Raw genomic sequence first — 25642 nt, forward strand, 5'->3', positions numbered from 1 at the left:
ATTTCTTTAACTCTCTATAATCCATTTATGTAAGCCAACCCTGAGAATCACGTTTTTTTGTGGAATATATGGCTAGGGGTACATCTTTACAACTGTTACTTAGGCATTTGAACTAGGACTACACGAAGACCTGTGGATATAGTGCCACAAAAGATTGTACTGTGTGAATCCCTAGGGATTTCTGTATTCTGTCTGCTTCAGCCTGATTACAGCATATCTTTTCCTATTTTGTAGCAAACTTACTGCCCTAGTTTCAGACATTTCATCTACCAGCGAACATTATGTTTTGAAATGATAATTTCTGCTGTCCTGATTTTTCCCTAGGCTTTAATCTCAACAATTAAAATTGAGATTGAGATCGAAGCAATCAGAAGTATACTCTCAAGAAAAAAATGTCCCCTGAATGGGATTTGGTTAATTAAATATTTTCTTTGGTTCCAATTTTCTTATAAGAAAGAGATAGTTTTTCCCTACAATTCCTATAATTAGGGTGGATCCTATATTTCAAATATGACTGGATAGAGTTTACAGAATATCAACAGTATTTGTCATTGGTGATTTTATGCATTAATGAAGTTTTACTGAGAGAAGCAGAAGAAGTGGCTCAAATTGGCATGGTTGGACCACTTCCTGGAGAGCCATTTATGGGGGATAAGAACACTGAAATTTTGGGTTCTGAAACTGCTGGGTTGTTTAAATGTGTGCTTATTTAAGCTCTGTATTTTAGGCAGGAAAGGGACAAACATGATTTGGTTAAGTTCTTAGTCTGTTTCATTTAAAGGAGAACAAGTAGGAGGGGAGGGGAGAACAGGCCAAGCCAAGATTTGCATGAAAATCAGTTGAAAGCACATCCTGCTTTCATGAAGTACAGGTTGCCATTGGCTAACATGACAAGAAAGGTGGGCCCAAACAAGACTATAATCAGCACGATGACCTGGTGAGCAAATCTCCACTGACCTCTCCTCAGAATTCCATTGGTTCCTTCCTCCAGAGATGGCGAGATACCCACAGAACTATGTCACACCATTGGTTACTGCCTTCAGGGGCAGTAGGATGTCTGTTGCCCATTGTGGTGGTTCCACGTTGAGGATTGACACTTAGGGTTTGTCAATTATTTTTATTTGTCTTGGGAAACTACATAAAATGTAGAGATCACAATAGAACATGTATTTCTACAAATGTAGTTTTTCAAAAACCCAGCACTGAGTGACTTTAGAGTTGTAGAGCATTTCAGGACAGAGTCAGTATGTGGTACCCTGAGACTAAGCAGAGACATTTCTTTTGGAAAGTGACAAGCTGTCACTAGAAAGTGAACTGTTCTCTCTTACTGGTTTCTTAAGAGTTTGGTCTTTCAGAGAGTTTCTATATCTAACTGAGCTTTTGGTGACATATTTTATTCTCTTAATAACTAACACAGAATGAAATATTACCTTAACTAGGTCAGCTGGACCTTCCATGAACTCACTCTTATTTGACAGATACATTTATCTTAGGAGACAGCTAGAATCTTGGAAACCAACTCTGTTCTGCTGTGGAGTGACAGAGCACCCTCATGTGCATTATAGTCACATCTTGGGAATGGGTTTGCTGGAAATCATGTCTGTGTGCAAGTAAAAGCTTGAGGTGTGAGGCAGCAGAACAGCATTTAAAGAATGCTTTGGAAAGATCTTCATTTTTTTTTTAACCAGTCTTCCTCACTTTCTTTAACCACAGAAACTACATATTTTCATATCTGAAGTCTTCTTAGGTCAGCTTATCTGATGAAGACCCACTACCTGTTGGAAAATCCCTCCTTGCTAGAAAGTTCCATCACAAATACATTAAGGGTTTCTCCATCTGTTTTTTTTTCTTCTTTCATTATTCACTTTCCCATGTAAGTTATCTTGAATTCTTTTAATAATTTAATTCTTTAAAGAATTAGAATTCTTTTTAGGATTATGACAATGGGAGTGAAATCAGTGTTAGTTGGTAGATTAATAAGAGTGGCAAAAGGCTGGGGAGACGGGAAAGGGATGTGAAAAAATCAGAGGCATCTAGCCTCAGCCTGTAAGAAAGTCAGGGATACAAACTATGTAGGATGGTTTGGGAGAGGCACCATAGTTAGGAGAGGATGATGGGTTTGGTTCTGAGTGTGATCAGTTGGCATTATCAGAGGAAATATGAAATGGAGTTGCAAACAGCCTGAAGTGAAGTAAATTTGAGATGCCTATGGATTTCCAGGGAAAAAAATGATCACAAACCTGGTGGGTTAACACAACACATTTCTTCTCTTATAGCTCTAGAGGTCAGAAATCCAAAATGTGTCTTTCTGGGCTAAAATTAAGGTGTCAGCAGAGCTGTGCTCCTTCTAGAGGTCACAGAGAAATAATCTATTTCCAAATTCTCTATGCCACCTGCATCTCTTGGCTTGTGGCCTCTTCCTCTTATCTTCAAAACAAGTAGCTTAGCATCTTCAGATATTCCTCTGCTGCTTCCCTGACTCCCTTCACTTGCAAGGAGATGTGGTTACATTGATCTTACCTGGAAAATCCACACATGTGCAAAGTGAATTTTGTCATGTAAGGTGACATATTCTCAGAGTCCAGAGGTTAAGATATGGATCTCTTTGGGGAGATCTTATTCTGCCTACCACTGGTGTCATTTGTATAGAATAATAATTGGTTCTACTCTTGTATATCTGAGTGATTGTGGATAAAGAGACCAGGGCAGAGCACTGAAGAATGAGATTTTCACAACTTAGTTTTCTGTTATATTATTTTTCCCCTATATCCTCTTCTCCTTTCTCTTTTCTATGCTGCAGTTAATTCTCTTGAATTACTGTGCTTTCCTTCCCATTCTTTTAACTACTCTCAAATGTCTTATCAAGTAAGGTTTCAACAGTAATGGCATTTCTTAAGGTAAGAAGACAGTGATTTCATTTTCTTATTAATTCTTACCTGTAGACTTGTAAAACACTTAAATTTCAAAGGAGGGAGAGAAAGAAAGAGATCTATTTTGTCTAGTCTGAGTCATACCTATTTAGTTGAGTTTTATAAAAGAGTATTGTAGCTGTACTACTGCTAAGTAAGTTGCATGCAGTCTATCCTTTTCCTCCATTTAAATAATGAGGAAATAATTGTGTTTTCAATACTAGGACTAAACTGCTGTGCTATTGACAAAGTCTTAATTGATTTGAAATATGAGAAAGCTCATGCCTTTCTCTGAAATAATTGCCTTAGACTCTTGAGGACTCTACCTGGATTTAACTATTGAAAATGCTTGCTCCAGCTGGTCTTGTGCTCAGTGCTGCCATACACTTGATAGGAGTGTCAGTATGCTGTAGGTGGAGACACTGCTAAACTTGCGGCAGCTGGGCATGCAGACATGAATCTATATCCCTTGGCTGGTTTAACAGTTGGTTTTATTGTGTAGTAAATATTGGAGTGCCTTTGCTAGACATTGTGTTAGAACCTGTAGAAAGAATATGGAATATAGCATAGTCCTTATAAGTTGGGATACTTATAGTCAACGGTTGGGGTGGGTGGAGGAGGCCTAAAGGATATAGGAAATCATATTATGCCTGTAAAATGCTGCAATGGGTTGATATGCCTGGGGAACTATGGGAACAATTATAAGAGATACCCAATCCAGATAGAGGATTCCAGAAAAGACATTCTATGGAAGAGAGTCTCTAAGCTGAATTCTGAAAGATCAGTAAGAATTAACCAGAAAATATAGACAGCCCCCAACTTGTGATGATTTGACTTATGATTTTTGATGTTGGTGGAAGATATAAAAGGGATATACTTTCCGTAGAAGCCATACTCTGAATTTTGAATTTTGATCTTTTCCAGAGCTAGAGAAATGCAGTAGGATAATATCTCTGGTGCTAGGTAGGCACAGGCAGCGAGTTGTAGCTACCAGTTAGCCACATAATCACAAAGGTAAACAATCCATGCCCTGTGGGTGACTGTGCTGCTATGCTTTGATGTTCAGTAGCTAAAGTGTAGTAAATGCATTTTGACTTAAAACATTTTCAACTTAGCATGTAACCCCATGGTAAGTTGAGGAGAGAGTGATGTGATCATTTTTTTGAGAAGTGCTGTCAGGGTCAAAAGATGATACAAATGAGCGGGGTTGAGATTTGCAAACTCAATTCCTTCTGAGTATCCTTGAGAAGTTACTTAAGTTGTCTACCTCTGAGTTCCTTCATCTGCAAAATGAGCCTAATAATGTCTCAAATTGTTAGGGAAATAGAGTTGGCATTTAGAATATTATTTAGGAAGATGGGAGAAAATGGAAAAATGTCTTTTTAAAAAAATTAGTTACATAGTAATTAACCTGTGGTCCTCTCTCCTCCACAAAAGAACTAAAATGCAAAGTTATAAAAATACAATTCCAACCTGAGTACCCTCTAGATTTCTTAGTCTGAATCATGGTAACCTCTTGTGACAGATAAAAGTAATTTAGATTATTAAATGACTAATAATGTCTCATTTCCAATAAGAGATAATAATAAACTTATATTATTTTTAAACTATCCTTATAGTTATCCATTTCCTTTACTTTTTTGAGTTACTTTGACAAAATAGGTTAGTATTTTGATTTAAAATAGACTAATCATGAACATAAAAATTTGCATGTGTTTTCTTTGATTTCTATAATATATTTTCTTAGGAGGTTTTCTTTTAGGGAAGTTGTGAGTTTATTAAGCTGGAGTTTCTCTCTGATGTTTATGGCAGTTGGGGGCAATGGGCATGACTAAGAGGGAGCAAGAAGCATTATTTTAAGTGAGGACAGTTTAATCATGCTGACTGAGGAACGAATTCTGTAATTTAGAACAATTGGTTCTTTCTATGCAAATGTGCATTATCATCATTTGTCATTGCTTATGCTATAAACATACTAAGGACATAGGGATGCTGGGCATCATGTATTTTATCTGTTGTCCAATCCTTATAAGATCCCAAATTCATAGAAAAATTGAGAGACAAAGAATAGCAGGTTATTAAGTCTCAGTGAAAGGGTTAAGAACAGAGCTTTTATGTAAAAAATACCTTAGTTTAAATTTAGGCCCCACTTAGATGGCGAAGAAAAATGATCACTCTTGATAACTCGGTTTTCTCATCTGTCAAATGGGGATATAAACAGTACTTTCTTAAGAGGACACTTACAGGAATTAAATGAAGTAATTCATAAGAGGTAATGATGGCTAATATAGTGCTCCTTGAGAATAAATATTATGAGATATTATTATCAAAACTTTTTCTTAATTGAGGTTAGCTCAAGTTTCATGATTGAGAAGCCTTTACAGAAAAAGCAAGCCAACAAACAAACAAACAAACAACAAATACAAAAACCCCAAACTTAATAGGTATGTGGGAGGTCATCTCTGAACTGAAAGTGAAGTCAAGAGATGGGAGGGAATAATTAACCCTGGCACTCTTCCCCAGTGCAAGGAAAGCAACTGGATATGTGCCAGGAAGATAAGAAATTTGAGTGATCAGGTGTCAATCTTTGCAGGATGGCTCAGTGTCATCGGTGCCAAGGTCCTGCATAAATTGTTTAGATAATTATAAAGGTAATGGGTAGGTCAGGACAAGGGATCAGGATAGTCCAATTTGGAACCAAGTGATTCTGAAAGAAGATCCCCCAAAGGCTGTTTTTAAGCTATTGCCTTTTGAATACAATTTTATCTTAACAAGCTAATTAAATCTGAAAGTGTGAAAGTGAATCTGAACGTGGACTTATCTTTGATTCTTGTCTTATTTTTTTCAAATAAGCACAGTGCTTTCTTTTCCTCTCTCTGGAGATGTATTTCCCAGCTAGACCACTTCAGAATAGATTGCTTGAGCTACCTGCATTAACACGGCAATTCCTCCCATCACAGGTGCAGACCTGATCTATACGCCTCTGAATTAATGGAGACTGGCTCCAAGTCACACAGGCAACGTGCTAAGTGGTCTTCCTCTTTCCTTCTGCTCTGCAGAGGGCACTGCTCAATGTTAGTGAGTAGGCACACTTAATTAAGTTTCGGTCCTTACTTTTAATAACATTCTATTTTTAATTATGAGATGTTCTTAATTCTAAGGATAAATTCATTCTTCAAAGGTCCTGGACAACAGGGCAGAAACTTTTGTGTGTGTGTGTGTGTGTGTGTGTGTGTGTGTGTGTGTGTGTGCACGTGTGTGAATTTGTTAGGCATTATTTAGACTGATAATCTGTTTTATAAGTCAGAAGAGATTGAACAGTTACCCAGGGGTAGCCTTGCTAGTTTCACGTTGGGTCTGAACAGATTGCTGGGTTTTTGTTGTTGTTTGTTGTTAATCCCAATGCTTTACAATGTCTTTCTACCTTTAAGAGCATTCTGGCTTTACTTGAATAAAGGCTTCATGACGCACCATTGCAGGAAATACTTCAGGGCTTTATAAGCCTAATTAGAATTTCATTAACCTAATCATAAATTACCCCTGGCTCAGGTCAGCTTGTTACCTTTTCCCTCTCAGTTAGGATTTTGACCCATGGGTTTCCTGTTTAATGTGGCAGCTGCTTAGATCTATGTGAAGGAGAGGCTTGAAATGCACACAGTCAAGGGGCTATCTTTCTCAGTCTGTTTGAAGTACACCTGGAAACTGGAGGGTTTGCAGGAAGAGAAAAAGCTCAAATGCCTACAGACACTGCAGCTTGAAGTATTAAATGGGCAGCACTCTAAGGGAACATGGAGACCTGCTGCCTCTGCACCAAGGGAGCTTTGGTCTTAAAAAAAAAAAGTCAGATATCATTTTAAAAGACTGCATGCAGTTTCTACCTCCTGATCTAAGTTTTAAGATTCACTTAGAATTAAAATCAGACAACAGATAAAAATCAAAAGTTTAAAATGTCACACATAAACTTACCAGTTTATGGATATGGAATAATAGTGAGGAAAGTACATCTGGAATGTTGTTCAATAGCTATGAGAGTTATGTGCTCCTCAAAGGCATGAATCCTGTATCACTTAAGACAATCTGCTGCCTGCTCTAAGTCTGACAGTTCATGGCACATTGCAAGTTCACCTGAATCTGATTTATGTGCAAGCAAACTCGGTAACGAAGAAGAATTACTACAACCGTTAGTGGAGGATGCTCTCTGAATGGGTGCCAGGATGTTGTCTGATTATTGGTGCAATGCCAAGCTTTTTTTTTTTTTTTTTCCAATAAGTGTTCTTTCAAATCACAAAATTGCTTTGGATGAGGGGAAATTATAAATGGTTATGCAGTTTTTTAAAAGAATGTGTCTAGATCATTCTACACTCAAATTACTCAGCATTTTAATTGATGAATGGCATCTTGTCTTGTTTGATTTGGTCCAGTTTTCTGCATAGCCAAGAAAACTAGAGTTGACTCAGATAACAATTATAAAATTACCTTGATCTTTACTTATAGCTTTAAAAAGTACACTAATATTTTAAGTTGCTGGTGTGAATATCTAGAATCCTTCAAAGATTTTTATTTCCTTTAAGTGTACATATTTTGATGACTTCAGTTGGAATTCTAACCATACTTAATTTCTGCCTCTTTACCCATCTGGAAAATATCATGACCTTAGACCAAGAGTTCTTAAGCTATTTAATGTTTCTAGCTCTTGAGGGAAAAGTCAATCTAATTTTATCATTCTCTGATGAAGTTGTGGGAATAGATTTTTTAAAACATGAAGACTTTCAAGAAATTCTTTGAACTTTTGGAAAAACACATAGCTTATTCTAACTTTGGAAGACATGAGGGTTGAAATCTAGATTCATGACCTGAGCTGGGGTGCTGATAGCTATCTGGTCATCTCTGGAATATCTTCTTTTTTGAGGCATATAAGTTCCTCCTATTCATAGTAGGAAAGAGTCTATCAGTCTGAGATCACTTCTATATCTATATCTGTATCTGTCTTCTATCTTCTATATTTATATTCAGAATCAGACCCTTTCTCTCCTTCTGCAATATTACCCTGTAAGTCCAGCTAAACCCACATTCTAGAATATTTCTCTCCTTATAACTTAAGTATAGCTAGGGAGGAGGGCAAGGAACCAGGTGCCTCAGACAAATAAGAATAGTAGGTAATTGGTATTCTAAATACAATTAGTGCAATCAGGGCAGAATGGAACTTTCACCCACCCATTCAATCCCCAAATTTATACTCAGTTCTAACTACATACAAGATGCTATGTGAGGTACCCTATTGTCAGAGAAAAAACCATGAAAGATTGAAATGAGTCAGAGAGATAGGGATAGAGATAGATATAATTGTGAATTTGCTGGCTGGTGTGACCTTCTGGGCTGTCTGATTTTCATTGTCTATTAGGTGTTTTATAACTCTCCAAGTGGTAGAAAACTGATAATAATGCAAATCATTCTTGTCTATGGAAATGTAAATTGACTGTATTTACTTGAATGAAATTGATTATAGCCCTGTGAATAGAACTGTTTGGCATCTATTTATAATGTATATCAGAATTCCTTATCTGATTCTGTATGTGTGGTACTTTCAATCCTTTGAACAGGTTGCAAATGTATCTGTTGTCCTCTTTAATTATTGAGTTAAATAAAATCTTTGACATGTGTTCATTTTATATTTGTATAAGGGTCATGATTACTCTCTTTTAAGCATTCTCTTCAACAATTTGATAATTAAAATGTGACTTATACTTGCTTTAAATTGTCTGCTTTTTAACTGGAGGGATAAGACATGATTACAGGTTGACAGGCAATTCTGAGTTCTTTCAGTAAATGAAGTTGGAAGTACTATATATTTTCAGAAAATTGTACTGATCAATAATTGTTGCACCTATTAGTCTTTCACTCCCTTTAACTTGTTTATTACTTACAAACCAGAATTCATGTGAAAATATAAAGAAGTAAAATTCTAGGTTATTAGAGCCACAAGAATTTAAAAAGACAATTTTTTTTGGTAAGACTTTCTTTTTAATTCTTAGAAAATAATAAATCATAAAAATAATAATAAATAAATAATAAAAAATAATAAACTAAAATTTAGTTTCAAACAATGCAAATATTTCAGCATATTTTTATCCAAATTTTCTATGCATAGCTTTGTTATGTGTCTTTGCTTTAGTTTTGTTTGGTTGTTTGCTTCATCTTGCACAATGAATGAAGGTTGCATAATGGAAACAGCAAAAATATCTGCATCCTAATACTAGTCCACAGAACCTGTGAATATGCAAAATTGTGGCAAGAGAGAATCAGAATTGCCAATCAACTGATATTAAAATAGGTAGATTATCCTGAAATAGGCAAGTAGTAACTATATGATCACAAGTGTCCCTAAAGGTAAAAGAGAGAGGCAGAAAAGGGAAATCCAGACACACAGCAGCATGAGAAGGACTCACTGTGCTCCTGGAGAAGAGATTCCTAAGCCAAGGAATGCAGGCAGCCTCTGAAGCTGGAAAAAGCAGGGAATTGCATTCCCCCCTAGAATCCCCAGGAGAATGAAGTCCAGTGAGATGCTCTGCAGACTTCTGACCTCCAGACCTATATGAAACAATAAATATCTATTGTTGAAGACACTAAATTTATAGTAATTTGTTTACAGCAATAATCAAAAACTAAGGCAGTACACACATATAGATTTTTTAATCTATCAGATTATGTTAATTATATCCGATACTCTCATGTATTATGCTCTCACCTGTTATTTTGAACATTTTGCAAATGTAACTTGCAATGAATACCTAATTGTCCATTTCATCATTCTTTAGTTATTATTGACTATGAATATTTCTATTTTGTTATCAAAATGATGATGCTTTTTACTATCTTTGGGCATAAAGTTTTTTTGTATGTTTTATATTATTTCCCTATGATACATACACAAAGAGGATTACTGTGTCAAAATGTAGAAACATTTTTTAGGGCAAGAGGATTGTGAGATAAGGTAAAGGAACAGTTACGGAATTCACATTTCTGACCCACAGTACCAAATGAAGCATCTCTGTCCATCTTCAAAACATCTTCTTAAACTCTGAGGATTGTGTTGAGCAATCTTCAACACATTCTCAGCTTTTACAAACCCACCCATTCAAAAGAACTGAGTAAATAATTCTTCCTGCCTCCTTTCCACTTCCCTCCATCATCCATGTGATGTAACCCAAAAGAAGAATAAAATAAGTTTCAAAGATTCAGGTGAGAGTTCTGTAGATTCAGGTAGAAAAGCTGCAGAATGTTATCATGAACCTTGGAAATAATTTAACTGTACAAGGTCCAGAATCTAGCAGAGTTTATTGGAGAAAAACCCATCTCCTTAAAATGCATTTGGAGTGGCAATCTTACATAATAATGACTCATATGACAGTGCCCAACTCAGGTTAAATCCTCAACACAATCTTCAGAGTTTAAGAAGATGTTTTGAGGATGGACAGAGATGCTTTATTTGGTACTGTGGGTCAAGTGTTTGCTAATTTCTTATAGGGGAGAATTTTAAATAAATGTTAGAACCAAACATTTCACTATTAATATGCAATTATAATCAATTGCATGATAACTCACTTATAAACCTTACTCTATAGAGCAGGCTCAGTGACTCACAATAAATCCTTTTATTATTTTTCTAAAGAGTTATAATAATATGCCTCTCCAGATAATTTTACAGCTAGATATCTGACACACTTGACAGTTGTGGAGGCTATGTAATAACCACTCCCACTTCTCTTTCCCTTCAAGTCCATATTGAATATTGCCTTTGTCTGGATGTGCTATGCAACACTACCACACCTTGAACTTTGTCTGTCCAAAGGTTAGAAACTTGAGCAAGGATAAAACAGGACAGCCAGTTGGAACAAAAAGGAATGTGAAGTGTTTCAATTAGCTGTATCCTGGGTTCCCTAGATAATGAGTAAAATAAGGGAAGTTACAAACTTTTAAGCCAGTCTTAGTGAAATGAAGAAACCTTGATTCTTAGATATGTGAGAAAAAGTGAAACTGGAGAAAGAAATGAATTCAAAGGACCAAGTATTGTAAATTATTATATTTAAAATCTCCCACTTACTTAAAATTTCTCAGCTACCACTTCATTATCTCTTTAACTTACTTTACAGATAATTTAATTAAACATGCCAGGAGAATGTGGATCAGGACAGTTTGGACTGCTTATTAGAGACGTTTATGGGCTAAGAGGTGACCCCCATGGGAGACATCCCCCTAGGAATGATGCTCACCATTAAACAGCAAGACAACCGAGGAGAAAATGTGTCATTTGAGGATGGAGTTGAACCTTAACTCTGCTGTGAACTGGTATAAAATTAGAAAAGAAAAGCATTAAATGTTGACCTAGAAAGACTGAAGAAAGATCATAATTTCATTAGAATACACTTTCTGAATGGGATAAGTTTTATATGGAACTACAAGGAAGATGGGGACCATTATAGATATTTATTTAAACTATTGGGAGTAATAAGGAAGAACTCTGAATAAAATGGCAACAATTGCTCAGGAGCTAGCCAGCAGTTGCTGTTTTATTTTCCTAGGGTAAAGACATTTGCTTAGAATGAAATGGATTTCTAAATAATCACTTTCATTCTAAATGAGTCTACCTAGGAAGAAAAAGCTATTAAGCCATCAATGTACCTTACCCACCCCTTCCTTACCTAGGTATTAAAACAAAATGTTTGCAAACCAAAGACCTCATTTTCAAGAGGACTGTAAGTTAACAACCTTACTTATGGAACCTCAATTTGCAAACATATTCCAAATATTTACCTAAAAACTTGAGATCCTAAAATATCAATTGTTTGGAGATAAGATTTTGAGGACCATGATGCTATGTAAAGAAATGTATTACATGGCCACTTTGGAGATGTGAATGTGCCAAAAAAAATTAGTATATGAATTTGTAGTTGTTTCAACATTCAAATTGGGGAATAAATTAAATATTAAAATTTCTTATTCTTTGCATGTGTAAGTATGATATTTGTACTTGTGGAATTATTTAGATAATTAAAGAGTTGGATTCTGAGCTAAAAAAATTAAATCTTTCAAAAGCACATTTGGCTGAGACAAAGAGTGGAACAATATTTTTCATCTTTGCTTTTTAGGTTATGAGAAAAAGAAAGTTCTTTCCAGTCAACTTAAATTATGTTGCTGCCAACCTTCCAGAGGCAAATGGCAGTTTGTGTGTGGAAAGTAATGAGTTCAGGAGTGAAAAATAAGTGGTGATTAAAAGAAATGAGTGTGAGATTAATGTGGAAAGATGTCAAATGGTGTATAAGTGCCGAATTTACCCAACTGGGCAGTTTCAGGGGATTTGTACTAAAGGGAAAGCTCGGGTTAAAGATTGATTGATTCAATAAATATCTACGGAGAACCTACTAGACAGGCATAATATTAGGTGCTGGTGATTCAGGAGTCAACAAAACCAATGAAACTCCGGCTCAATGGAGAGTAACCAAAGAGAGGAAGGATTTGGAGACCAAAAAATTTTAGTGGCAATGTTGATCACAAGGGAAGCACATTTCTGTTTTTACCTTGTCAGTTTCATGTTAACTAAGAAAGTGTCTGAAAAAGTCTTGAGGATATTGCCTACCTCACAGGTTCTCTGGACCTGGCAAGGCAAAGACAGGCTGCAGACCACACTCGGAACTGTGTGAGTATACTAAAGTTAGACCATTCATACTGTTAGCAAAAGTTACTTAGCTTCTTCTAGTCTCCGGGAATGGTAAGGACACAGTGGTGATGAAATGTTTTTAGATCCTGCCCTTGTGGATCTTGGAGGCTAGTGGGAGAGACAGACGTTCATAATAATTGAAGAAACAATGATGTGCTTATGAGCTGGGATCAGACGTAGAGACTGGTGAGAGCACAGGCCAGGACACATACCTCCCTGGGATCTGAAGGGGAAGGTGGTGTTTCACAGGGGAGTGGAACAAGAGGCAATTCCAGGAAGAAGCTAGTCTGGTGGGATTCCTGGGGTCAGGGAGGAAGAAGCCACGATGGTCCGACTGCAGAGAGTGCTGGTGTGTGGTGTTTATAGTCGTGGAAGGATAGAAACAAGACAGAATCCTCTAGTTGAGCTGCTGGGGATATCCAGCAAGTGCAGAAAGAAGCTCTCTGGTTCTGGTGTAGAAAGAGGGTGGGACATTAGATATACCTTTTATTCAAAGTGAGGCTAATGCTACACAGATTTACTGGGGGAGGAGCTTGTTCTAACATTCTAATTTCAAACACAGTAAGAAATAATTATGAAATATCAACACACTATTTATGAGTTTATCCATATCTAGTGTTTTTCTCCATTTCTCTGGCATTGAAGGAGCAATTTGACAACACATTTCTTACAATGTAGCATGGTGCCTGCCTAGAGTATGCATTAAAAAATTTTGCTGTTAGATTAAGTTCAATTTAATTATACTCATTATTACCCTGTAGTCTACAATCTAATGAAGGTTTTAATGTATGTTATAGAAATCCAAGGGTAGGGATGGAGGAACACAAAAGGAGGTCATAACTAAATAATTTACATATGTCTCCCAAAGGCTGAATTGCTCAAGTGTTGGAGAAAGTTTTATTTTATTTTATTTTTGCTGTGCTGTGGTTTGAACCCAGGCCCCTGAGCATGCCAGGCAAGTACTCTACCACTGAGCTAAACAACCAATCTATATTGTTTCTTTTTAATAATTGGAAATTTGGTCCAGCTCAGAGGAATTTTCCCATATTTCAGTCTGAGACAATGACTGTGAGATGTTGATCTGGACAATCTATCTTCAAAAGGTGCATATTTTTTTTTTTTGAAAAAAATAATCCTTCAAACTCAACTTATATGTGTGCTGTGATTTGAATAGGTCTCCTCCAAAATTTGAGTGTTGCCAATGTGAGAGTTGGGCCATGAGGGCTCCTCATTAAGTGGAACTAAGGCCCTTAGGAAAGAGACTTCAGGTAGTGTCTCATAGGTGTGGTCTTTGGTTCTCCTGCCCCATGAGAACACAATATTCCACATCTCTGGAGGATGCAGGCTTACCAGACATTCAAACCTGCTGATGCCTTGAGCTTGGACTTTCCAGCCTCCAGAACCACGATAAATAACTGTCTGAGCTTGATAAATAATTCAGTCTCTTGCATTTTGTTATAGCAGCACAACTGGACTAAAACAACATGTATGCTTTCCTTCCAGAGAGAATCTTCCAGAGAGAAGACTATGGTGGCCAGTTTTCCTTTTCCCAGCTCCTTTACAATCACTCTCCTCTCTTCTGTATAAGAAAATCATGTCTTTCGCCTATTTCTAATCTTATCATGGCATTTAAAACTGCATTGCTCCTGTAAGAGCGAAGCAGAGAAAGCCTCAGAAAGAATTGCTGAAGCATGATAAACCTTATTTTCATAACATGTCAGCAACAAGCTCTTGTCTTTCTGCCTCAGTCTAACAAACAATAAATTTGAATTTATAGGTAAGGAAGTACAAGATGTAATTTAACATGTTTATTTAAAGTAAACAAGGGAGCCAGACATTTTCTGTTAGAAAGTTAAGTCTGATTTGGTTGATTGGTTTGACAGTGAAGACAAGCTTTGCCAATTAGTTCTATGACAGACATTTTCTATAAATTTAATGAATGAAATTTTCAGCTCCAAGATTTTGACATATTTAAAGCACATATCAATATAAAATATGTCGGCAAATACATCCTCTGCAATATTTTAACATTACAGTAAATGTTTTGGAAATCTAACTTAAAAATATGAGGGGATACAGGATTACTCAGAAGGTCATGGATTTCAAATATTAGCTGATGGGAATAAGGGAAAAATGTAGCAGCCCGGAGAAGGAAAGAAGTCTTCTAAATCTCCCAGGAGGAGAATGGTTCAGTATTCATTACATAACTTAAACACTGAGGAAGCAGGTTTACTGGGGAATGCTAATGTATATACACTCTGCTCTTCTTACAGGGCCTTGTAGACTGTCTTGTTCAGAAACATTGATTACCAGAGGTTTAAAAACAAATCTGTCTTTCTGATTTTTAAACATTCACTGGAATCAGGGCCAAGAGTGTTTTGATCCCAGATTTATTACTCAAAGATCTATTTTCTCACTATAAAAATAATGTTTTTTGTAAAAATTGTTGAAAATAGCAAAAAAGAAAAAAGAAAAAGAAAACCAGCAATGTGTTCATATTTAGTTTTACATTGTCTTATTTATTTTCCTATGTATAGAACCTGTTTTCTTCTTTTTAACATTAGGATTAAATAATATGAGCTACTCTTTAATTTTATTGACACATCTTCATCATCTCATCTTTTTAAAATTTAATTTAAAAAATTCTTTTTAGTTGTAAATGGACACAATATTATTTTATGTATTTATTTTTATGTGGTGCTGAGGATCAAACCCAGCCTCTCACACATGTGAGGCAAATGCTTTACCACTGAGTGACAGCCCCAGCCATCATCATTTCATTTAATGTTTTTCAACATTATTTATAGTGATTGAATACTGTTCCATAAGAAGGAGTTGTCAAATTTCAAGCATTATACATTTCTTAGACTTGAGCACATGTGTGGATCCTTTTCAAAGGAAAAAGAATTTCTCATGCACTCTGCAGGGCTAATTTCTATCATTTTTGTTATGTTGTTACTTTTCTTTGTAGAAACACAAATTAGGATAAATTCCTCATGATGGCAACAACTGTAGAACCAAAGCAACTTTAAATTTAGGTATAAAATCAATATAACTAAAATGCCAACCATCACTCAACATGATAGTTGATGTTTGATAGTAGGTGATGCATGTTTATATTTTCTTTCTTGACATGATTCATTGGATTTTGATCTTGTTGGAACATCATTTGAGTCATCTTGAATATCATCATCACTATTATGCCTTCTAATAATATACTCAGTTTAAACTAGTGATCCATTGTTTTCATAGGTCAGTCAGTTTAATGGTGTCCCTAAAACTATGATTCTAACACAAGCTTAAGCAAAAATTCCTTCCCACTAAACTAATTCTTGTTAGATACAAAGATAACAATTCAGTGTAAATGTGACATTGACAGCTAACCGACAAGGGATAACCTATTCCTTCCAAGGTACTTCTCACAATTGCCTTGATCTCTGTTCTTCATACTCTAAGGGGTTAGTCTTGCCTTGGCACTAGTGTGACAATTACAAATTTTGGCAGTGAAATTACAGTATTATAAAGATGATCCAGAATGTCATTACATTGACTTTTTTTTTAAGGTAATCATCAAAATTAACTCGAGGTTAAAAACAAACAAAACTCCTAAAACCTGATATTTTACAATTCAGACCTGCAAGCAAAAGCTTTTATTGTGAACAGATTCTCTATTTCTTGATATTTGATGTATTTGTTTAGTTTATTGATACTGCAACAAATTACCACTACTCAGTGGCTTAAAACAACACAAATTTATTATCTCACAATTCTGGAGACCAGGAGTCCTAAAATCAAGGTATTAGCACAGCTATATGACTTTTAGAGTCTTCACGGACGGGGCTGCTTCCTTCTTCAGCTATTAGAGGCTGCCTACACCCGTTGGTTTGTGGGTCCTTCCTCCCCCTTTGAGGGTGTCATTCCAACAACTTCTACTTCTATTGTCCTCTCACTTTATATGATTTTGACTCATTTGCCTTCCTTTTATAAGAACTTTGGGGATTATAGTAAGCCCAATCAGGTGGGCCATGACAATCCTCCACTGCAAGATCCTTATCTTAGTTACATTCATGAGTTCCTTTTTACTATGCGAGGTGATATTGTCATAGGTTTCAAGGATAGGACATTGACATCTTAGGGGAGGCCATCATCCAGCCTAGCCCATTTGAATACTAAAAACTTCCTTCATTATAAAGAAGGCTGTGCTGATATATGTTATTATATGTAATAGCAATGACTCTCTTAGGATAAATTTTTAGTGCTAGAATAGATAAACCACAGGGCACATGCATTATTTTAAAATATTGTTTTGAGAAGCAATGCAAACTTACTCTGAAAGTGCTACTCCAAATTACATCCTGACAGCAGAGCACAGAGTACCTTTAACCTCATTGTTATTACTATTTGTTAAAAAAAAATCCTCTGCTATTTGATAAGAAAAACATTGTTTTATTTTAAGGTAATTTGATGTTGGTTATTTTGATGATGTTGAACATTAAAAAATATATTCCCTGATCATTTGTACAAAAGAAAATAACTTAAATGGAAATTTTGCTCAAAGCTCTATTGCTCTGTAGGTATTTCCTTTGTTATATAGAAGTCATCTTACCTACAGTTTCCAAAAAAATCTAGCATCTGGAGGAAGATGCCAGAATGTCTTTGAACAAAAGTTCACATCTCAGAATGTTTAGCAGAATGAGCTAATTGTTTAGATAGATGCAGGCATGATACTGTTCAGGAGGAAAGGAATTCAGGCCAGCATGTTCTGTGTATAGCATTCTGATACCCTTCTAATGGACAGATGTATGCTCCTGCAGCAGCTTGACACTTACTTTTGCTACACTAGGCTTACAGTCCTTTCTCCAGGGGAAACAGTTTATGATAATTTCCATCATTAAATAAGAACTAGATATTTTTTCTAAGAGCAATTTTTTTTTTATCTAATTATGGTCATGAATATGTGAGTGATAGAAAAACTTTCTGAGTATGTAAAAACTTGAGGGCTTTTTACAAATTGTTTTATTACACACTATTAGATGCTCATTGAATAAAAAAATTTAAATCATAGGGATTCAAAAAAAAAATAAAAAAGAAAGTAAAAGAAAAACACAAGTCAGAATGAAAAAGACACATTTTCTAAGGCCTTCTTTATCGCCAGGATGGTTGGGAAGTCCGAGGCCTGCACTGTTAGTAATGGAGGATCTAAAATGGTAAGACTGAACACATACTATAAAATGAGGAGGGTTTTATAGGTGGCTAGATTTTATTTGCTCATAAAGCCTCTATCTTTTCTCCCTCTAAAGAACACCTGTTGTTGAGTCAGGGAATCCAGACCCAGTGCAATGTAAACCCTGAGGAAACCATGCAAATATATTGCTCTCAGCATTTTGAAAGCCAGGCATGTCCTTGCTTTTCTCACCTAACCTCACTGGGGTTTTGCTTTCCTTGGAGGAGACAAGTGTCAATGGTTTCCTTTCTTTAAGGAGGAGGCTGTTTTTAGCTGAGAGCTGCTGCTTTGCTTATCACTGAAGTGCCGTGTAGGATGCCTGGTAGAGAAGGCAGCTGGAGAGGAGGAAGTCGGGAAGTGAATGCGTGTAAGGAGAAAGCTCAGGAATCAAAAGACAATGTGCAAAGATGTGTGCACCCAGCAAGTGCAGCTTTCAGGCACAGCAGAACAGGGTGGGGACTGTTGGCAATCTCCAGCCTCGGGGATTCTTTCATTTGTTTGGTATTCTAGGAAGCGCTGACTTATTTGTACCATTTCAATGATATTGTGAGGTTAAAAATATGTTTCCTTGTGCATAGTAATTAACATCAGGCTCTGCAGAATGGAATATTCCAGGACTTGGAGATGTGAGGCATCTTATTGGCTGCAGCCAGCAGATGGTGGTAGCGTACCATAAAAAAAAGCAAACAGCACTGGCTCAGTGAAGCTGGGAGGTTCTGTTTTGTTTTGCTTTGTTATTTAAGCTCGACAATACCCATCTATATATCCTGTGGGCACACAATGTTTGAGCCTAGTCTAATCTTAAACTTGTTTTATGATGATATCATTATTTTTTACTGCTACAAATTAACTGTCGGTTTCAATCTACCCCATATTTCAGCTGCCTTCGGGGATCATCTTGTCAGTTATGCAGCTTTCCAATTTTATGACTGAGATCAAGAATGATTCTTAAAGGCACATGGGAAATACAATGAAATGTGGGAGGGTGGATGTGAGCTCTCCTACATGTCCAACACTGGAGGTGTGCGGGAAGGTGGATCAGAGCAAACCATGAAGCCCCTGATTCAGTTTGAAATCTGAGTGTCTTGACATTTACTCAGGTACAATCATTCATTTAGATATTGATAGTGACCTACTACCAATGGAGTGAAGTGAAGCTAGATGGGTCCTAATATTATCTTACAAAGTCATGTTCAAACATGTGAGAATGTAAAGAGGGACTTGGGAGCACACCGATATTTACAGATCTGCAGGAACTTCTTTTACTAGGACATTAATTATTGGCACAAAGGCATTCATTCTTGTTTACATCTAATGTTTATTGCTTGCCTACTTGGCGGTTGCCTGGCTTGTGCTAGAGAGTCCTTGTAAACTTACTTGGAAGAAACTACTGATTGCTGCCTAATCTTTTCTTGAAGGGTAAGGGCAAAAAGAGATTAGAATCCTCTTTAAAGAGTTGGCAGAGCACCATTGATTGATGATAAACTTGAAGGAGAAAGGGGTCATATTCCAGCTTGCCCCAGTCAAAGATTTCTACCAGCAGCACATTGTCGTAAATCTATTGCTAAATTCTGCTACCAGCCAGCACACTGTTCAAGGATGTACTAAGAGACAGGGAGAGATCTCCAAAGTCAGTAAAACAGGACAGACTGTCCTCAAATGTTGACTGGACAGAGAATGCTTGGGTTCAAGCTCCTTGCCAAATTATCTGCTGTCTACAGGATGGTTATTACTCCAGCTTCCTATGTAATGAGATATCAGATCCTGGAACTTGCTGGGTTTTATCAGAATTAATAACAATGGCTACTCTATAGCATGTCCAACATGGGCCAGGTCCTTTCCAGGTTCTATTTTAATTCTTATAACACCCATTCAAGCTGGACATCATTGTATTCTTCTTGTAGGGAGGATAGCTGAAGTTTAAAGAGGCTGATTGATTTTCCTAGTAAGCATCCAAATTGGAAATGAATCCAGGATCTATCCATGCTCTTCCCACTATGGTGTACTCACTTCTTTTAAAAGCACTGTTTGCCATAACACTGTTTCATCAGCCAGAAAAGTATGGAAGACAGAAAGGCAGCAGTCTCAAGATTTGTGCAGAGACTGACATCTGCAAGCATGTCAGGCAGAAGATATCATATGCAGGGACCCCAAGGCGTCTGTAAAGCTTTGGGATATTGGGAAACAAAATCTGCAGACTTTGCCTGGGGGTTTATTCGGCAGGAGGGGGGTGGATTGCTCGCAACAAAAGCTTCAGAGCACCACACATTCTGTGGAGTTAAAGGCAGAGAAGCAAAGCGCAGTTAGAATGGCTATGCCAGGAAAATCTTTGCTTGAGAACGCAGGGTATAAAGGATGGATAGCAGTGCATTGGTCTTTTCAGCTTCACTCTTGGGCAAGGATAACAACACCAGCAGCAGCAGCAGCATTTTGAAACACAGAAGCCACCGATATTTATTTATAGAGAGAAAGTGTGCAAGGTGGGATAAATGCACAAAAACACTTTGAACACTAAGCACGGTGCAAATGGGCCCACTATTGATTCTTAGCGGAAATGTTCATGTCTGCTTCATGAACAAATATTACTCCTGAGACCACCTTTAACAAAATATTTAGTCTGACCTCTCCAGACTGCATTTACAAGCTCATTTCTCTCCTCTTTACGTTTTAGGGCTTTTCACTGAGATGTAAGCGGGCTCTGCTGCAATCCCAGAGGACTCTCAGGAAAAGCATTTCAGACAATAGAAAATAATCCTAAGTGATTGTGCAGTGGGTTTCCATTGAAAGGTATGATAGAAATGCTAGCGAAGAAGAATGAGAAGTTTAGGGAAGTTTACATAAAGGGACATAAAGGTACCTTAGGGAGTAACAGCCGCTGGTACAGCAGAACTTGGAATGTCCTGGAACAAAACTGCCAGACACTGCCTGTTGATTTTCATCCCCAAAGTGGCTTCTTCATGTGCATATAATTCAGTCCATTGCGACAGTGAGGAGAACCACTTAGATCAGTTTAAGAATCCATTAGAATCATTAGATCTCTTCTGAGCTAGCCAGAATAATCAAATCTATGTCCAAGTGGAGGCTAGCTTAGCTGCCGATTTTACTTACCTTTCAAAAGAATTGAGAGGACATTCTTATGCAAGATTCACTCACAAATGCCTTCTAATGGTTCCATAAAAACATTCTACTCATCTCCAGTCAAAAATGGTTTCATATTTATGTTGCTGAAGGTTGTTTTTCAAAAATGTATTGCAGCTTTGTTTTAATAGCCTGTGAACTCAAGTTACCCATACCATGGTTGGGAATTCATACGTCTGTGATTATAACTTAAGTGATGGGGAAAAAAAAATCAAACTGCATATTTATTTGATTGCTCAAAGTTCTCAGTGCATTATCCAGATAGCTTGTCCATTTTTTGTCTGGGTTAGTGTCAGAAGTTTTCAATTGCAAGTCCCTTCAGGGCAGAACTGATGTCATCCCCATCACTTTGAGAGCCCCACACTCCTCATCCAATAAGCATTTCTTGAGTGCCCATTAGGAGACCGGAATTCTCAACTGCCACAGAGTGTTTGTACATTTGGATATGGCAGTGAAGACATTTCCTCCTGCATAAATATATCTAGGAAGTCAAAGCTTTCTTTTCTTCTCTCTTTCCTTCCTTCCTTTCTTGTTCTTCCTCCTTCTCTCCCTCCCTTCCTTTCTCTTCTTTCCTTCCTTCCTCCCGTCCTCCCTCCCTCCCTTCCTCCCTCCCTTCCTTCCTTCCTTCCTTCCTTCCTTCCTTCCTTCCTTCCTTCCTTCCTTCCTTCCTTCCTTCCTTCCTTCCTTCCTTTCCTTCGTTCCTTCCTTTGTTCCTTCCATCTTTTCTCCTTCCCTCTCCCTTCCCCTCTCTCTTTCTTTCTTCAAGCTTGCTTTTCCCCTACCCTGATCCTGCAGAAGGAAGGGAGAAATGAGGTATGTATTTTTGAAACTTGAGCACTCAACTCAAAGGTAAACCAGAGTTAAATATAAATGACTTAGTGCTAAGGTGCTTCCCACTGTGTGATGACTGTGGCAGACATTTGGCTGTGTTTTCTTCTCCCCCTTTTCTTTAATCTCCTTACAGTCAAGAAATTAAACATCATATCTTCCTAATTTCTGTACCTTCTATGACCTCTGCTTCCTTTTTAACCTCATATTCTTCCACCAATAGCCTGGAGGCATTTTTGAACATCTAGCTATCTTGAGTCTGTAAACCTTATGATATTTACAGCCTATCTAGGGGAACAGGAACCCAGAGGTATCATCTGTAAGTCTTAGGAGCCTCATATGTTTATGCTCACAATTTATCTCTGTGGAAATGTTCTTGGTATGGCTATATGGGCATCTGGAGAATTGGTCTTTTGATATAAATCATTTATATTTGTAGGAATTTTATTGTATTACTGTATCCTTTAATCATCTTTTCTGGAGAGTGTTCTCAAAGGAAAGAAATAAAGTAGAATGAAAAACTTAGGTAACTATGCCTAAGGAGCTACTTAAAAACTTTTGATTAGAACAAGCCACTTTTTACAAGTCTCAGTATTTCCATTAAAGTGAGAGTAATTATGCCTTCTATAGCTTTACTTAATATAAGAGAAATGCAAGTATCTAAACTTCCAAAGCATACAGTTAGAAGGAAAAAGACCATGTATTTTATTCTATGTGTAACTGCTTAGGTACAAATATCATTCACCTAAATATTCCTTACTTAAAATTCTTTATATATTATATATACATATATATATTTTTTGTTGTTGATATTTATTTATTTATATGTGATGCTGAGAATTGAACCCAGTGCCTCATGCATGCCAGGCAAGTGCACCACCGCTGAGCCCCAGCCCCAGCCCCCTTACCTACAATTCTTGAACATAAACAGAGCATCACAACATAAATAATGGGGAGGTATTAGTCTTGTTAAAACATAGCATTTGGTAACCAGGTAAACATGGGTTCAAACTCTAGCTTTGCCATTTTGTGACCTTGTCATTTAACTTCTCTATTTTCTCATTATAAAATGAAATTAATGCTATCCATGGAGTTTTGATAGGGATTCAATAAAATAGAGTATGATAAAATATCTGCAAAGTATGAATATAGAATGGAAATATAAGTCAGAAGCTGCTTGTCATGAAGGGTAACTTCTATTTGCTTAAGGTGAAATATTATGCCCTCAGTGAAGCTATTAGTTCATAATTTTTTATACATTTTCAACACTTGGCTTGAGTTTTACACGAGAGAAATCTAATTTCAGTCCACAATTTTTCTCATGTTGATCCCTCCCATTGAGGAAGGGTGCTTCCTTAACACTGCCTTTGAATCTGTGGCATCATTAGACTTTGTAGTAGCTCATAATTTCCCTATGGGACTCATGTCTGCCACAAGTTGTTGGCCAACAAGTACTTACTGGCGTCTCATGCTGGGCTGTTCCTGAATGTGAGCCCATGGACTTTGGAGATAGACCATCCGAATTCAAATTTTTGCTTTTTCCATTATTTGCTGTGCAACCTTAAGATAGTTACTTATTCTTTTAAACCTCTACCTTTTCATCTCTAATAAGTGGATAATAGCAAGATTTGTAAGCTCTTTCCACATGCTAGATCCTGAGCTTAATGTTTTACACATATTAGTTCACTCAATTTGACAACATCCTGTGAGATGAAGTGTTTTTATATTGTTTTATTTTTAGGTGATTTAATATTTGACATGAGATCTACCCCTTAATGAATTTTAAGTGTATAATACAGTATTGTTAACTCTAGGCACAATGCTGTTAAATATCTCAAGAACTTATTAATCTTCTACTAGGTGAACTTTGTACCCATTAAACAATACCTCCCATTTTTCCTTCTGCAAGCCCTTGACAACCACTGTTCTGGTCTCTGTTTCCATGAGTTTGACTCCTTTAGATACCTCATATAAAAGGAATTGTATGCTATTTGTTTTTCTGTACCTTGCTTATTTCACTTAGCATCATGTCCTCAGCTTCATCCCTTTTATTTTAATTAGCAGGATTAATTTTTTTTTTTTTGCCTCAGGACTGAATGATTTCTTACTGTATGTGTATACATTTAAAACGTGTTTATCCATCAATTGACATTTTTGTTGTTTCTGCATGTTTGCTACTGTAAATAAAGCTGCATGAAACATGGAAGTGTAGATTTCTTCGAGATCTTGAATTGGAATGAGGAGGGGACTAGTTCTGATACCCATTTACAAATGTACAAACAGAAACATGGATAGGTTATATATATTTTGGGGGAGGTACAGAGCCAAGAAATCTGTTCCTTCTGGGCTTCCATCCCACTGATCAGCTGAGAGCTTGTGCTCTGGAAGTAATAACACATCATTACTTAACAGGGCCTGGCACCTGTAAACGCAAAATAAATTTTATTAGCCAGGAGACTGCCTCTGACTTGAAAACTGCAGTCCCCTTAGCTTGCATTCCTGAGACCGTGAAATTCTCTGAGACCAAATTCAGGTTCATTAAAGAGGCAAATTCACATTAGTGTTAATTCAAAAAATCACTTATAACCTTAGATTTCTTCAAACTCTGGAAAAATTTTCGTACAATGATTTCCCCCGTCTCTTCTCTACCTTCTCATTGGCAATTCATAATGTGTTCACTGATCCATTCTAAGCAAATACAAATACTAAAAAGTATTACTTTCTTGCACCAATAATGGACTTAAAAAGCTGCCATTCACCCTTTTATATCAGAATTAGAATTCATAGAAATAATAGATTAACTGTATCTAAATATGAACATAATTGTGCTGACCCTTAATGCCTCCCCCAAAGAAGGTCAGAACACCATCATGGCCATGAGAATCACACTGAGCCCTGATAATAAATAGCAATGAATTGGCTGTGCAAAAGCTGAGACTGAAGGGTCAATGAAAGCTAATTATAACTTGAGGGTCTTGTGTTGATTGCATGAGGCTAAGGTCAGAAGCCTTTGCAAAGCTGGAATTTTTCTCTTTGACCACTCTACTTTGGGGGAAACTATTTCTTTATGGATGTGGGATGGAGCTGAGGAATAAGAAATGATGCCAAAGCCAGACTAGTAAGAGCTTACAGCTGTCCTGTAACCAGAAGTCAATCCGCCATTCTCCTCTTATCCTCTGGTCCCTGGTTTGTGATTTTTTTCCACTGTAGCAAGTATTCTGCTTCTTCCCTGTCACAGAAAAATGTGGCTTTTCTTATCTTTAAGGTGTCTCAATTTAGTGGAAAATAGAATTGAGTCCACTGCCCACTCTCTGTTCCAGGAATGTTTTTCTCAAAATAGGAAATATATAATGTGTAGGCTGTGTGGCTAGAATTAGGTTGGATCAGTATGAAAGAGGGAGATTTGTTTGCTTCAGAAAAAAATCTCCCATTGCCTTTGGCTGGCTGCAGAATCCAGGACAGATATGTGGACTCTGAGCTATAGAAATCATAAATCATACTATCCCGGGTGGATTATTATAATGATGACCCTCTCCACAGACTCCCACATGCCCCTTTAACAAAGACTTTTGTGACCAAACTGGCATTTCTAGTTAAGATTTCAAAGTCATTATATTTAATGCCTTCTCATTGATTAGGTCAAAAGAGAAAAAAGTGGACTCTGCTATGGAGATAGATAGCCAAATCTTTTCTTTTTCTGTTTCTGTTTTAAAAAAACTTTTTTAAAATAATGAATTCAAATATAAAGGTGACTGTCCTATAGATATCCAGATGAAATTAATCACCTCCAAATGGAGAGGAGGAAAGTTGGAAGTGCAAAATGATGGG

The 25642-nt window shown here is 36.8% G+C and overlaps 1 long non-coding RNA gene across 1 annotated transcript in view; it reads right to left on the reverse strand.

Annotated features, from left to right (window-relative positions):
* The window catches only part of LOC144365591 (uncharacterized), a 154375-nt gene that overhangs the window by 47064 nt on the left and 81669 nt on the right, over nt 1–25642 (reverse strand). The window contains exon 2 of the long non-coding RNA XR_013424213.1: nt 9356–9497. This is a non-coding gene — a long non-coding RNA (uncharacterized LOC144365591). The remainder of the gene's footprint in view (nt 1–9355; nt 9498–25642) is intronic.

This window comes from Ictidomys tridecemlineatus, chromosome 7, assembly GCF_052094955.1.
Source record: "Ictidomys tridecemlineatus isolate mIctTri1 chromosome 7, mIctTri1.hap1, whole genome shotgun sequence".
Lineage (NCBI taxonomy): Eukaryota > Metazoa > Chordata > Mammalia > Rodentia > Sciuridae > Ictidomys > Ictidomys tridecemlineatus.